Here is a 14,909-nt window from a genome sequence, read left to right on the forward strand (position 1 = left end):
CTCCTCACATAAGAATCAAACCATTTGTACCATTGCCTCGACGACTGCTTCAGCCCGTACAGCGATTTCTGCAATAAACATATTTTTTCTTCTACTCCTAGTTCTCAAAACCTAAATGGCTACTCTATATAGATGCTCTCCTCTAGATGTCCATGAAAGAATGCTATCTTGACATCCATCTGCTCTAGCTCCAAGTTCTAAGCTGCTACGATGCTCAGCAGCATCCTGATGGAAGTATGCCTGACGACGGGAGAGAAAATCTCATTGAAATTGATGTCTTCCTTCTGGGAGTATCTCTTGGCCACTAGTCTCACTTTACACTTGATACCTTCCTGCTCCGAAGGCCCCTTCTTGTGTTGGTAAACCCACTTGCAACCAATGGATTTCTTCCCTTGTGGCAACTGCATCAATCGCCATGTCTCATTCTTATAGAGAGACCGCATCTCTCTGGACATTGCTTGGACCCACCTCTCTTTATTTTGACTCTTCATGGCCTTCTCATAAGTGTAGGAGTCCCCATTCACTATCATCAGGGCATGTGACACTGTCTCTTCGAAGCTATATCATTTCGGTTGCCTAACGTTCCTTTTGGGCTTGTACAGTGTAACTCCGATATCCGTCCTAGATCCAGTTTGCTCCTGCTAGACCTCCTGGCCTCTTTCATTCATTCGAGCTCTCTCCATCTATGGAGACACCTTTGGAGAGTCCTCCACCTGAATATCAAGTCCTCCTAATGTACCTGCAAGTGGCAAAACAGAATAGGATGTTAGTTGTCCAGTGCGGTCCTGCTGGACCTCCTACTGGTCTTGCTACTCCTCCATGCCATCTCACCTTTGGAGAACTGAATTTTCATCAAAGATGATATATCTACTGATGACAACCTTCTTTTTTAAAGGATCCTATAGTCGGTATCCCTTAACTCCTCACAGATATCCTAAGAACACCATCTTCCATGATCTGACGTTCAATTTGCTCCACTCACCAGCACCGATGTGCATAAATATCGTGCACCCAAACACCCTTAGATGGCTCAGCCCAATCTTCCTTTCAGACTATTTTTTCTCTGGAATACCATCATCTAACTTGGTGTGAGGTGATCGATTCACCAAATAAGAGGCTGCATCCACTATATCAACCTAGAACACCTTAGGAAGCCCTGCCTGCAGCCTCATACATCGTACCTTTTCCATAAGGATTCTGTTTATCCTCTCGGCCACCTCATTTTGCTGAGGAGTCCCTCTCACCGAGAAGTACCTTTTGATGCCACACTCCTTACAAAAAATCTGAAACTCCTTGCTGGTGTACTCCTCGCCATTGTCGGACCGCAGGCACTTCAAGCTCCAACCTGTCTCCTTCTCCACCTCAGCTTTCCACATCTTGAATTTGATGAAGACTTCTGATTTTTTCTTCATGAAGTAGACCCATACCTTCCTCGAGAAATCATCTATGAAGGTCAAAAAGTATCTTACCCCATTTTTGACTGAAATCGGGCCGGTCCCACACATCAGTGTGAACTAGTTCCAGTAGGACTGCACTGTGGGCTGAAAAACTGGCAAACTGCACTCTCCTCTGCTTTTCTATCTGACATGGCTCACATACCTTTGAGATATCTCTATCTAGATCTAAAATCAGACCATGCTTGCTCAGCTCCTTCATCCCATGATCTCCCATGTGGCCTAGGCAGTAGTGCCACAATCGGTGAGTCTCCTGTTGGTCCTGCACTGCTGCTACTACATCAGTTTCCCTAATCACCACATATTCTTTCATCCTGTAGAGGTTGTTCTCCATCTTCCTATCTCTCATCACTACCATGGCTCCATTTGAGATGTTTAACACCCCACTCCTGGCACGACTACTGAAGCTATAGCCGCTCTGCTCCAGATAACCAAGTGACACAAGATTCTTCTTCAGATCAGGGACGTGCTTCACATTAGTGAGCGTCCGCACCATCCCATCAAACATCCTCACTCGAACATTCTCAATACTAGCAACTCGACACAGGTGATCATCTTCAAGTGTCATCCTCCCTTCATTCATCTTGATATATGTAGCGAACCAAGACTGGTTTGATGTGTAGTGATGCGAACAGGCTGAATCTAGGGTCCATACATCTGTGTTTTACTTGTGACCATCTGATACTACTAAGAAATCATCCTCCACCTCACTATCAGCCATTGTACTCAGTACATCAGATCCTCCCTTATCTCCCTTTTTGTTCTTCCACTGCGGGCAATCTCGTTTGAAGTGCCCGATCTCGTTGCACTTGTAGCACCTAGCTTCCTTCCTGCTCCTGCTCTTTCGAGACTTTGATCGTCCCCTTGACTTATCTCTTTTCCTTCCTCTTTCTGATCTCTCCCCCATGGCCAAGCCCTCTTGGGGAGCACCTTTCTTGGTCAACTTCTCTCGCTGTTCATTGAACCGTAGCACCAAGACCATATCTTCATACTCCAGGGTCTCCTTGCCGTATAGCAGCATCGTCACCAATGGATCATAGGAAGGGATAGCGAGCATAGCAGTAACAACGATTTGTCTTTTTCCTCCATCTTCACCCAGATGTTTAGCAACTCATTGCATACCTGGTTGAATTTTTGGATGTGACCCAAGACATCTCTGCCTTCCTGCATCTGAAGGCTGTATAGTCTCTTCTTCAACATCAACTTGTTGCACATATTTTTTTCCATATATATAATATGCAACTTCAATCACAAATCTTTTAACGTCCTCTCCTCTAACACCGAATAGAGTGACACATCCACCAAACATCCTCTAATCACAGAATAAGCTTTTTTCTCCAAGGACATCCATTGACGATCCATCATCTCTTTAGGCTTCTCCTCCAATGTCTGATCTGGATCTGCTTGAACCAAAGATCTTCTATCCGAACTTTTCACATGAAATTTTTTTTTTCTATCAAACTTCTCAAAATCAATCTTCATGTTGCTTCCCATGGTTGGATCAAAATAAAAAACACAACAAAACTCCAAGAGATTTGAGAAATACCTTGACAGGGTCTTTACTGAAATTTTAGTCTTTGAAGATCTTCAACTTCTGGAGTCTCCTGCTTTCTCCACACAATCCGTGCTCTGATACCAATTATTATAGTAACTTTCTCAGGTTGTGGATGTCAAGAAATAGGAAGGATCAGATCATGGAGGTCCTTGAAGGCCAGCAACCAAGCAAAATAAAAACAGCCTTTAGGATTTCAACAGCCTTGTAAATCCTGTCGGCAAGATTTCTTTCTGTGATTTAGATCCCTTCTCTACCAGATCTGAAATCTACCTTTTGGGATCTGAAAGTACTCTTGATGAAGCCTCCAAAAAGATAAAATATGAGGCTTGAAACTCCTCTTGGGCATCCAAGAGGGGGCGCACAAAAAGGGGGCATGCATGAGGGGGGCGCTGGTTTCTAGCGCCTCCTTTCTTTCCTTTTTGGGTTGGCGGCCAAGAAACCTTAGGGTTTCTTGCTACTAGGATGTGGAGAAGACTAGAGAGAGAGTAAGAAAGAGATAGAAAGGTTAGGGAGAAAATAATTTTGTATTCCTTCAATTCATCGAATCCAAATGCAGTGTATGTTTATATACAGGGTCAATGTGACCCAACCCAAAAACTCTCCTAGCTAACTTAATACAAGATTGTGCTCATCCAAGCCCATGTACACCCATGACTTGACCCAATCTCATAATCTTATACTCAATTTGAGACCAAATATAAGTTAATCCCTCAAGGCCCAAAATCCCTAGATCTCAAGACCCGAAAGATTGACAGCCTTTCGTCTTAGGGCCCAAACTAGCCCTAAAAACCCCATGACCACCTCATGGACTTTGGATCTTGGCCTTAGTCTTGGTCCTCTGAGCCTTGGAAGCACCACATGAGGCCCAATAAAACTGACATTGTTAGAATAAAAAATAGGTTCGAGAATTCCTAAAGCCATAATTGAAATATAACTTTCAGCTCTAACATTCAGGAATCTTTTGTTGTTTTCAAACTTTCTACCAACCTGAAGTCATTGCAACAATTTGCATAGATTTTCGATATCCAATACTTAGGTAGTAGTATTACAGATAGAGAAATCACAAGATGTTATCATATAAGTACCTTATCTAGTAACCATTTGCTAATTTCTCTTCTTTAGTCTGTTTGGGTCAAGGGACTCTGTCAGACTAGATTAATCTTAGACTCTTTTATCAGTTCGAGCTCATCAGCCCAAGCACGACTCTTTGTACTTTTTTTTTCCTAATCAAAAGATTGTTACCCCACTGAAGATATATTTTTAGAGGTGCAAAAGGACTTCTTCAATATTTGAAAGATTTCCTCCCACTGAGCATCATCGAATTTATAATTAAATTCGTGTTCTTTGCTGCTCTCAAAAATATCGCATGGTGATACGATCATTTGGCCACTTCTAAAAAGTATCTTTGATCATATCGTCTATGTTGGACATGAGAACATCAGGTGCTAGATCCATAATTATATATAGAAATCATTCGTGCTCTAGAACTATTTGCAACTTTCGATACCATCTATCGAAGTTGGATCCTATAAATAAGTCACTGTCACACAGTGAATGGAGCAACAGACATTTAGCTATAACTGAAAGAAAAAATATAAGATCTCTATGTTTATGAATTGATTAAGCCTAATGACTTGGATTTTAGTCTAAAAGTTCTCCTACTATTTTTGTCGAATTGGTAGCCTCTACCTCCAATCCGAGAAATTGCTCTAATTTCTCAGCGGGTATTAGAATCCACACAGACTGCACACGAGTCCAACTTTGGCTGGCTCACCCATGTACATTTATAGGTAGATTCTTAATCAATTATTTTAGTAAATAATTTTTAGTAATAAGTTTCACCCCAGGTTTCATTTTAATAGGCGATGGGCCTCCACTGAAAGTCCCGATTAGGTCCAACCATTAACATGATAATATTCAGGAATCTAACTATTAAATGATCAGATCCGACTTTGGCCAGCTAACTGGACCACTTATCAGAGAGACTCAACTGAGTCATCATATTATGAATGATAATTTCAATAGCAGATGAGCATCAGGCCTTTGGGCCTCCAATGATCATTATACTAATGGATCCATTATCATCCAACTTAATGGAAGGCTATGATTTAGTTATCACCATAACTATCTCATTTTAGAGACTTAATAATTCAGAAGATTTAATTTATGAATTGAGAAGAGAAGAGATCAATCAGTAAACCACAATCCTTCTATAACTTCATCAAGTCATTGAATTGGATCAGGGTCATGCTGATTGAAATGGCATCTAGATTAGTCACACTGATCAACCTTAATGGCATGGGTCAACTTGAATCACTTAGTGGTCTAATCAAGACATAATTCATCAAATTGGTCAGGTAAGTAAGATCGATGGGAGGGTCTGCTAAGCTTGTGTTAGACACCATCGAAATAGTCAGGTAAGCTGCTCCTAATTAAAAATCATCGATCGAAATATTGAACTTACCTTAGACACCAATTGGTTAATTATTTTCAATTTGACTAGTCTAATGATTCGGGTTCAACTACTGAGCCACAATCAAGATCCATTAGGTCTAATCAAAGATATGGACTTGACCATTTACATCTATTGTATTAGTTTTAGAGAAATCCTGATTTAATCTAATTCAATATTTGGTTAGATTTAATTAATTTTTCTACATAGTCCATTAACTCTTTGATTTTAACCTTAGGTCTAATCCAATTAAAAGAATCTGATTTGAGCTAATCTATACCCCCATATTTTATGCGAATGATATTAGGTCTTTAATTCACAATTCTAGATCTAATTGATTTTATACTTAATTCTTAATTAAGTTCAGCATCAACATGAATTTAGGTTTAGATTTGAAATAATTTCAATTTTTTATTTTATAAATAATTTATAATAAATATTATGTAAAGATTTTTTATTCTGAAATTGGATCGACTCGATCAACATTGAGCCAGCTACACAAGAAGACTGGGTCAACTCAGTTCAAAACTAGATCGGCTCAGTAATTGTGCGAGCATGATTCAAGGAGTTTCAGATCTAAAAAATCTTACATAATTTTAAAATAAAATTAATCATAAATATCTTTTAAATCACATCTAAATATTTTATGATTCAAAATTTTATTTTTTCATAATTAAAATAATTTTAATCATATAGATTAGATATTTTATTTTTCATACAACTTTGTGTCATATACAACAAACCTAGGATTTCAAGATCTAAAATTTTGTAGAAAAATAAGTTCTTTCTTTCGTATTCTTCTTCATGAGATCTAATCACATGGTATCTCTGCACGCCATAAGAGCACCCCATCGAATGAAAAGAGAGAGCTTTTAAACCCTTCTTGCTCCTATGACCAGACGGTCTGGCTATCAATCCAATCCAAGTACTTGCTAATTGGATTATCTAATCTAATCACATATCATGTATGCTTGAATTTAGATCTAATCTAAATTATATTAGATCTGATCATAACCTTAGATCACATCTAAATCAGATCATAAATATCATATGCAACACATAAAATCAGATTTTATCATCGATCAACACAAACTAAGATAATCTTTTTACTGTAAGGGGTAAATCCTACAGCAGGACAATCTTATATCAGTTTATATGATCTACCATTAATTAAATTTAGATCAAAGATATCACATATTAGATCTAAATAAAATTAAATTTTAGATTTAATATGCATATATAATATGTCATAACGAACTTGGGCTCTGATACCACTATTGAAAAATATAGATAATTTCATGCATGTATCTTAAAAATTTTTGAAATAAAATACAGTGAAAGACATCTAGATTAATCATATTAACCTAACATGCATATGATCTAATCATCAAATCAATCTACTCTAGGATCTATGACATGATATGTTGCATATAAAATCTGAAATAATCATATGATATATGTATGGATTTGAATAGTAGATCAGATCTACTTCTATTTGAGTTTAGAACTCGATACCTTAGCATGGATCGACGATCGCCACTGTTGGAAGATATGATGAAGATGATCCTTGCTAGTTGCTCACAACTGCACATGCATCCGATCTCTACGAAAAGTTCACTCGAAGCTCCGATCTGATCGGTCTTCTCGAGAGTGTTAGCTCACATGAAGATCTTCTTTTTGGCTGATCTGAATCTTTTTTCAGATCTCTGAAACTCTTTTAGAGGTTGAAGATGGACTTCTAGAGGAGATGAAGATGTAAAAAAAAGATAGAAAAAAAATAATTTTTCTCTAATTTATTCTCTCTTCCCAAACTCTTAGGACTAAAAATCTAGAATTCATGTTTTTGCACACACCCAAAGAGAAAAGACTCTCCTTCTCTTTTCATTCCTTGAATTTATGCCCAAGGACTCCTCACCATGAAAGCCCTTTTCTCTAACCTCTTACATGCACAAAAGAGAAGAGCAAATCTCTTTTTATTGGCATGTAATAAGTTGGGTGAAGAGTCCAAGAGATCTTGGACTCTTCCAAGAGATGTCGTACCCTTTCCTAATTCCATGCCAAAACATATCCAAAAAAACATAGGATGCCATTTTTCATATTTTTTTAATATAAATCAATTCTCTAACTAATTTTTTATAAAAAATCTTCTCAAAATGTCACACACATAAGGAGAAAAAAATAAGTTGGCGGCAAAGTTTTGTAGATAATGTCATACATTATCTATATGGTATCCAATTTAAATCAGATTTGAACATACCAAAAAAAAATTAGATTTTAACCAAATTTGGACATGAGATAGAGAAGGGAAAAGAACCCTTTGGCAAAAAAAAAATCTCATACAAAACAATTTTGTACATGAGGAAGAATGTCATACAAAGTTTGATGAGCAAGGGAGGAAGAGTCCATTCTCTTATGGACTCTTTGTTTCCTTATTTGAATCCAAACCAAATTACATCTGGTTTAATCTAAATAAAATAGATAAAATTTAATTTAATTAAATTTATAAATTTTTAATCAAATTTTAATCAAATTAAAAATTGATTGAACCAAAGTCCTGATCAAATCAGAGATAATTCTTCCTTAGCGATAAGGTCATCTCATAACTTAATCGGGTCAAATCTAATTGAATCTAATTCAATTAGATTTTATTTAATCTTCTTTGCTCAGTCAAATTGAGCTAATCAGTAATCTAATTATTAATTAATTTTTTATTAATTCACTAACACTTGATGAATAAATTTGTTGTAACTTTTGCATAAGGTTAATCATCAATTGAATTGATGATTAAGCCCCTGAACGATTCTCAATCGTTGATCAATCACATGATCAGTCAGAAATTTCTTTTGAGTGTGATCCTATAGGTTCGAACCTAAGCTAGTAGTATAAGAATAAATTTTTAAATCAATCAATATAATCATCTAGCAATGGTAACCCGATATCCGGATAGATCGAATGATGATGAAGCAACATTCAAGAACCTATTGGCATATGGTTACCGTATAATTTATCCCTTTGATTCTAATACTCGAGAATGATCTAGAATTTAACTGTCAATCCTAGATAAGTTATCCACATTATATTTCAATCTTTCAAATCCATCACATGGATTATCCGGATCTAGATTTTGCTAAATTGAAATACATTGATACATTAACTCCTATTAATTTGGGGGGATCAATCCCATCTTGACTCACGCATCGACTTGGCAAGTACTTGACTGCACTCAAAAATCTTCCATCACTGAATTAGAAATTCAGTTAATCTAGTATCAAAGTACAGTGAGTTGCTTACAAGTCACCGTGGTGATCTCAGATCGGAGAGACACTTATATCCATATCCTTTGTGAGCTACTCTTGATATCAGAGTACTCTGCAGTTGGTCATATTCAATGAAATATACTTCTACATCTTATTTGCATGCCATATCAGTGTCTCCACACTATTTGGTTACAAGAACAATCAACACATATGGCACACAATGACCTACACTTGATATCGCTATCGTTCTAGTAATAGCATATTGTTTGATCGCGAACCAGTTTAAAGACTATACAATAAATCATCCTTTATCAATCAAAGTAGTCTTAAATACTTCATCACAATATAGAAGTTCGTTAGAAGATGTAACCTTATGATGAAAAGATCAAATAATTTTTATTATTTATCAATTCATATATATTTATAATTAGCACAATCGTCAAATGATTGACTTTAGGATACAATTTTCAACAGCAAGCCATAGCCATAAGATAGGCCCACAACAGCAGTGGTGCCCCCTATAGTGGTATAACCCTTTCTATTCTCCAACGCCCACTCATTCCATGTTCTTCCTCTCTTCTTAATTAAATGAAGGCCACATCCACTCCATAAATGCCACTATTGGGGATAAAATTGTCCTTACCAAAAATCTCGGGATTGTAGATGAAACAAAGTCTTCATCTTGCAGTAAATGAAGTCTACAAAAGGGGTCCATAAATGCCACTATAGAGGATACGATAGCTTGGCAGTGCTCTGAAGTGTCCCTCATCGATCCATCTTCAGTCTCCAGCATCTTGCAACTATTGCTGTCCATAGATCGTCGCTAAACAATATCCAATGGGCATTGCTTACCAACAATTGATAACCAGTCTCAATCGAACCAACTTCGATTTTGACCGACGCCTCCTTGGATAACATTCTCCCTGAGATCAATGTCTTGTCAACTCTGCACAAATCGATCACCAACACCTTCAGGCAATGATCGATCCATCATTAGTATTCACCGCCCAGCCATCGATTTCTAGTATTTATTGCCAACCACCGACACTCCTTCAGCCACAAATATCTTTAGACAACCGCTATCCATTTTTGACCATCGTCATCATGACCAAACCAGCATCATCATGGCCAACTACTGACTATCTATTGGCTGACTGCCTAATCTACAATCACAATTTTGAGTAACAATCACATACCATGACCGTTAGTGGATATAAACTGCCCACCAACTCTATGACTATGGCCTAATAATAGGGCTTAACTATCTTTTAGTGTCATAAAAAATGGGACTTCATGTGCTCAATGGTTACACCCAAATTGCTTATAAAAGGGAGGTAAGGGAATGGGCAACAAAAAGGGGGTACTTCTAGGCTAAAATCTCTGTCAAATTTACTCTAAATTTTTTGTTTACCACTCTCCACTGACTTAGACATCGGAGGATCTCCGTCGGATAATATTTTAGTCAATGAATTTATTTTGCAAGTTGCTCTTCATCGAAGTCAGGCGCATATGGAGATTAGCCACAACAAATTGGTGCGCCAGATAAGGGAGCCAAACAAACCCTGAAAGAGCAATGGTAAGAGGAAAAGCTCAAAATACATCCATCAATAATGATAGGCAATCTTCCCATGAGAAGAGACCGTCTGAGCCAGAATGTAGAGCCTCATGCTCCACAATAAGTGGTGGTGGCGGATCAGCAGCAGCTTACCACCCTTATCCCAACAGATGGTGGTGACATATCAGCAACAACTTACCACTTTGATCCAACAGGTGCAGGACCTCACAGCCACGATATATGGCCTCCAACAATCAATGACAGTCCAACATCATTCAGAAGTGCTCTTAAGCCCTCCATCTATATTCTTTTGGTAAGACAGCGATCTTTGAGCACCTGATCTGAAGTCAAAATCAGACCAAGATAAAATTCAAGACTGAGGTGAAGATACTCATCGAAGCTGTTTGCAATTTTCAACAGACTATAGAACAATGACAATAGCAATCGAAGGAGCTGGCACCATGGGCTGTATCTCCAAGGCACAGCCATCGTGCCCCACTCTGCACCGATAATACTTTCGGCCCTCATAATGTGCCGACTCTTAGCCCCCCCGCATTCATGATATGCCAACTCTCGATATATTCAGCATTCGCAACATACCGACTCTGAAGAACGATGGTCCCCTTCTCCTCGATAAGCATCCAAAAAGGAGAAATGACCATATTCTCTCTCTAGTTCTTCTAAGGAAGATCCCACACCTAGATATTTTCATCATCTTGATGAGTCACAATAGCGGCTCGATGACTACGACCACAATGAAGTCAAATCTATCAAAGAACTTTTCTTCTACAACATCATGCCGATAAATTCAACTTTTTGATGACAGGATAACATGATTGACTTGCACTCGATCATATGAGAAGATCATCGGCTGGTACCCAATGAAATGTTAGTTGGTTGACACCCGACTAACCAACTTAGAAAAAATATCCACAGATTAGTTAGTCGGCTTTTATCCGCTTGACTAAGGGATCCACATCCCAAAAAAAAATGATGATGAATCAACAAATGATGCCACGACAAAAACGAGTTCCGGCTCAAGATGATTTGACGATAAATATAAGCTCCGACTCAAGCCCCAAAGGGCTAAAGTAGAAAAATATCGATCTCCGAATTGAGATGAGTCCTAAGAGGATCAAAATACTGACTCCGATCAATCGAATCTACATACCGACTTCGATCAGTTTAAAAATATACCGACTCGATTTTGGTCAATCGAAAGATATGCCAACTTGACTCTGATCGATCGGAAGATATATTGACTCGACTCCGATCGGATAAAAAATATTCCAACTCCGATTGGCCAAAAGATATGTTGACTCCAATTGGTCAAAGGATATACCGACTCGATTCTGATTGGTCAATTGATTTACGATGAATGATGATCACATTCAAAGAAAATCGACAATCGCAATTTGATTACTTCTCTTGCCCGAACCAAAGAAAATGGCTTGGACTTGGAAATGGGGGGCTGTGCGGTAGTATAACCCTTCCTATTCTTTAATGCCCACTCATTCCATGTTCTTTCTCTCTCCTCAATTAAATAAAGACCACGTTCACTCCATAAATGCCGCTGTTGGGGGTAAAACTATCCTTAATGAAAACCTTGGGACTGTAGATGAAATGAAGTCTTCATCTTGGCAGTAAACGAAGTCTACAAAAAGGATCCATAAATGCCACTGTAGATGATATGATAGCTTGGCAGTGCTCTGAAGTATCCCTCGCCAATCCATTTTCGATCTCCAACATCCTGCAACTGTTGCTATCCACAGATCGTCGCTAAACAATTTTCAATGGGCACCGCTCACCAACAATTGATAACCAATCTCAACTGGACCAACTTCGATTTTGATCGACGCCTCCTCAGATAACATTCTCCCTTAGACCAATGTCTTGTTAGCTGTACATAGATCAATCACCAATACCTCCGGCAATGATCGACCCATCATCGATATTCACCGCCCAACCATCGATTTTCAATATTTCTTGCCAACCACCGACACTCTTTTAGCCATAAATATCTTCACAACCGCTATCCATTTTCGACCGTCATCATCATGATCGAACCAACATCATCATAGCCGACTACCGATTGCCTAATGGCCGACTGTCTAATATACAATCACAATTATGGATAACAACCACATACCACGATCGTTAGTGGGCATAAACTGTTCACTAACTCCATGATTATGGTCCGATTATAGGGATTAACTATCCTTGAGTGTCATAAAAAGTGAGACTCTACGTGCTCAACGGTTACACCCAAATCGCGTATAAAAGAAATGTAAGGGAATAGACAACAAAAGGGGGATACTTCTGGGCTAAAAATTCTGTTAAATTCTACTCTAAATTTTCTGTTCACCATTCTCCGCTGACTTAGATTTGGAGGGTCTTCCGCCGGATAACATTCTGGCCAGAAAACTTATTTTGCAGGTTGCTCTTCACCGAAATTAGGCGCACATGGAGATTGGCCGCAATACCCCCTACCACCCCAGCAGGGCATCTAAACAAAGCCCACCTGGATGGTTGCAATATACCAAGCAAGATTGCAAACATGGAGGGCCGGGCACGCACCGCATGCCTTGGGGACCGACCCAACCTTACCACCTAAAACAACTTCCCGGCACTACAATCCCTCCTATAATACTAAATTTGAGAAACGAACCAGACCTCTCACGCCATGTTACCAACTGGAGTCATATCAAAAATTTTAAGTAAAAAAGATGAGGCACATAGAACTCTCCAAAGACATATCTACATACACGCTATTACAGTTGCAGCAAGAGATCCAACAAGAGAATAATACATCAGTGACAATATTTTTTGTTTACCATAGCACTGCACTTCCCAGCATGCAATAGTTTCATGACCCTTTTCCTTGCCCGCGTGAGTTTGTGGCTTACTATTAGTCAACAGTCACCACTGATTAGTAGAATTCTTAACTAAAATATCATGTATTAAAATGTTAGTCATTACACGCCGCGCATATAGTAGTCTGCTTTTTCTTTTGGTACAATACAGTAGTCTATTCGTAGTTGCATATTTGTGCATGATACAGCAGGATGTTTTATAGAAAATGCATGAACTTCACGTCAAAATATACAATGACTTGCTGCGTGGGCATTAATTGGGTTGCCTTTATGAAGAATCTTCAAACAATTGCCCAGTAATAAAGAGAACGCAACAAGAAGAAAATATAAATTTGGTACTTGTTAGGATTTGATGCCTCGAGATTCGATTTATATTGAGCCCACAGCGAGATTCGCGACAAAAAATAGAATCCAACGAGACTAAAATCATCCCAAACGAAGCTCGGACGGAAAAGATACATATTTTTGAAGTTGGCACACAATCCGAGGTGGTGGAGGACCGCCGGCGATCGGTGGCGGGCTGGTGGAGCGGCAGCGGCGTGGCCGCAGGAGGTGGGATGCCGCTCAGCGCGTGGCAGTGCGTGGGCCAGGCACGCAGGGCACGGCCCGACGTGGGGCGCGAGGCCCGGCCCAAGTGTGCGCGCTGGGGGCGCGGCCCAGGCCCGCGCACGCGGGCCGGCCTAGGCCCAGGCACCGCGTCTGGGGCCTGTGCCCCGGGCCACCATGGATCGAGCGGTCCACGACCGAGTCTGTGGATTGCGTGGGTGTTTCCCACATATTTCGCACGGTCCACGATACTATTCTATGGACCGGCACGCGATCAGAGGGCGTGGGTTGATCTGACGGCTGAAGGAATTTTTGGGCTATTGTTTGGGCCTAATTAGGATTCTTAATCCTAATCTAACATGTGTTTAAGGCCTTTAAAAGGCCTGTGCGTGAACAGAGAAGGCTGTGTGTGTGGCTCGGTTCTTCATGAGGTCGCACGAAAATCGAAGATCAGGAACCCGAAAGAGAAGAGAGAGAGCCGTATGTTGTAGAGAGGAACAGGACTCCTAGACAGCGAACAGCGGTCGCTTCAGGGGTTCAGAGGGGTCTTTCAAGAGAGAGAGCTTTTGTGAGGGAGAACTTTCTGTGAGAAAAAAATTGGGTGTACGAGAGTTGAGGGTGAGATCTCCTCTTTTAAATTTTTTTTTTCATAGTGAAGTTTGCATGTCCCGTGGAGGTGAGCCCTTTTGTGGCTGATCCACGTATTTTGATTATTTTTGTTTTGTTTCTTCTTTCTTTCTGCTGCATCGTGCAGTACCGAAAAGGTCATGGGAGGTGGTGTCCTTGCTAGACATCCACCCAACAAGTGGTATCAGAGCAAGACGGTGCAAGGATATAGATTACAACGGTAGTGAGCAAGATTGAAGATAGAGAAGACAGAAATAATCAAGGTGGAGATTAACAAATTTGATGGAAAGAGCAATTTCTCCTTGTGGCAGGCAAGGGTGAAGGACGTGCTCATCCAACAGGGGTTGATCAATGCTCTCTTGTGTAAGAAGAAGCCGACCACCATGGAGGTGTAGGATTGGAGATGGCTATAGATGCAGGTGGTGAGTACCATCCACATGTACCTAGCAGATGAGGTGGTGATCCATGTGCTGAGCAAGACGCTGCTATGGTCGAACCTCGAGGAATTGTACATGGTGAAGTCTCTCACCAACACTCTTTTCCTCTGGAGGTAGTTTTATCAGCTGCGGATGACTGAGGGACAGAGCGTA

Source organism: Elaeis guineensis, chromosome 1, assembly GCF_000442705.2.
Source record: "Elaeis guineensis isolate ETL-2024a chromosome 1, EG11, whole genome shotgun sequence".
NCBI classification, from domain to species: Eukaryota; Viridiplantae; Streptophyta; class Magnoliopsida; order Arecales; family Arecaceae; genus Elaeis; species Elaeis guineensis.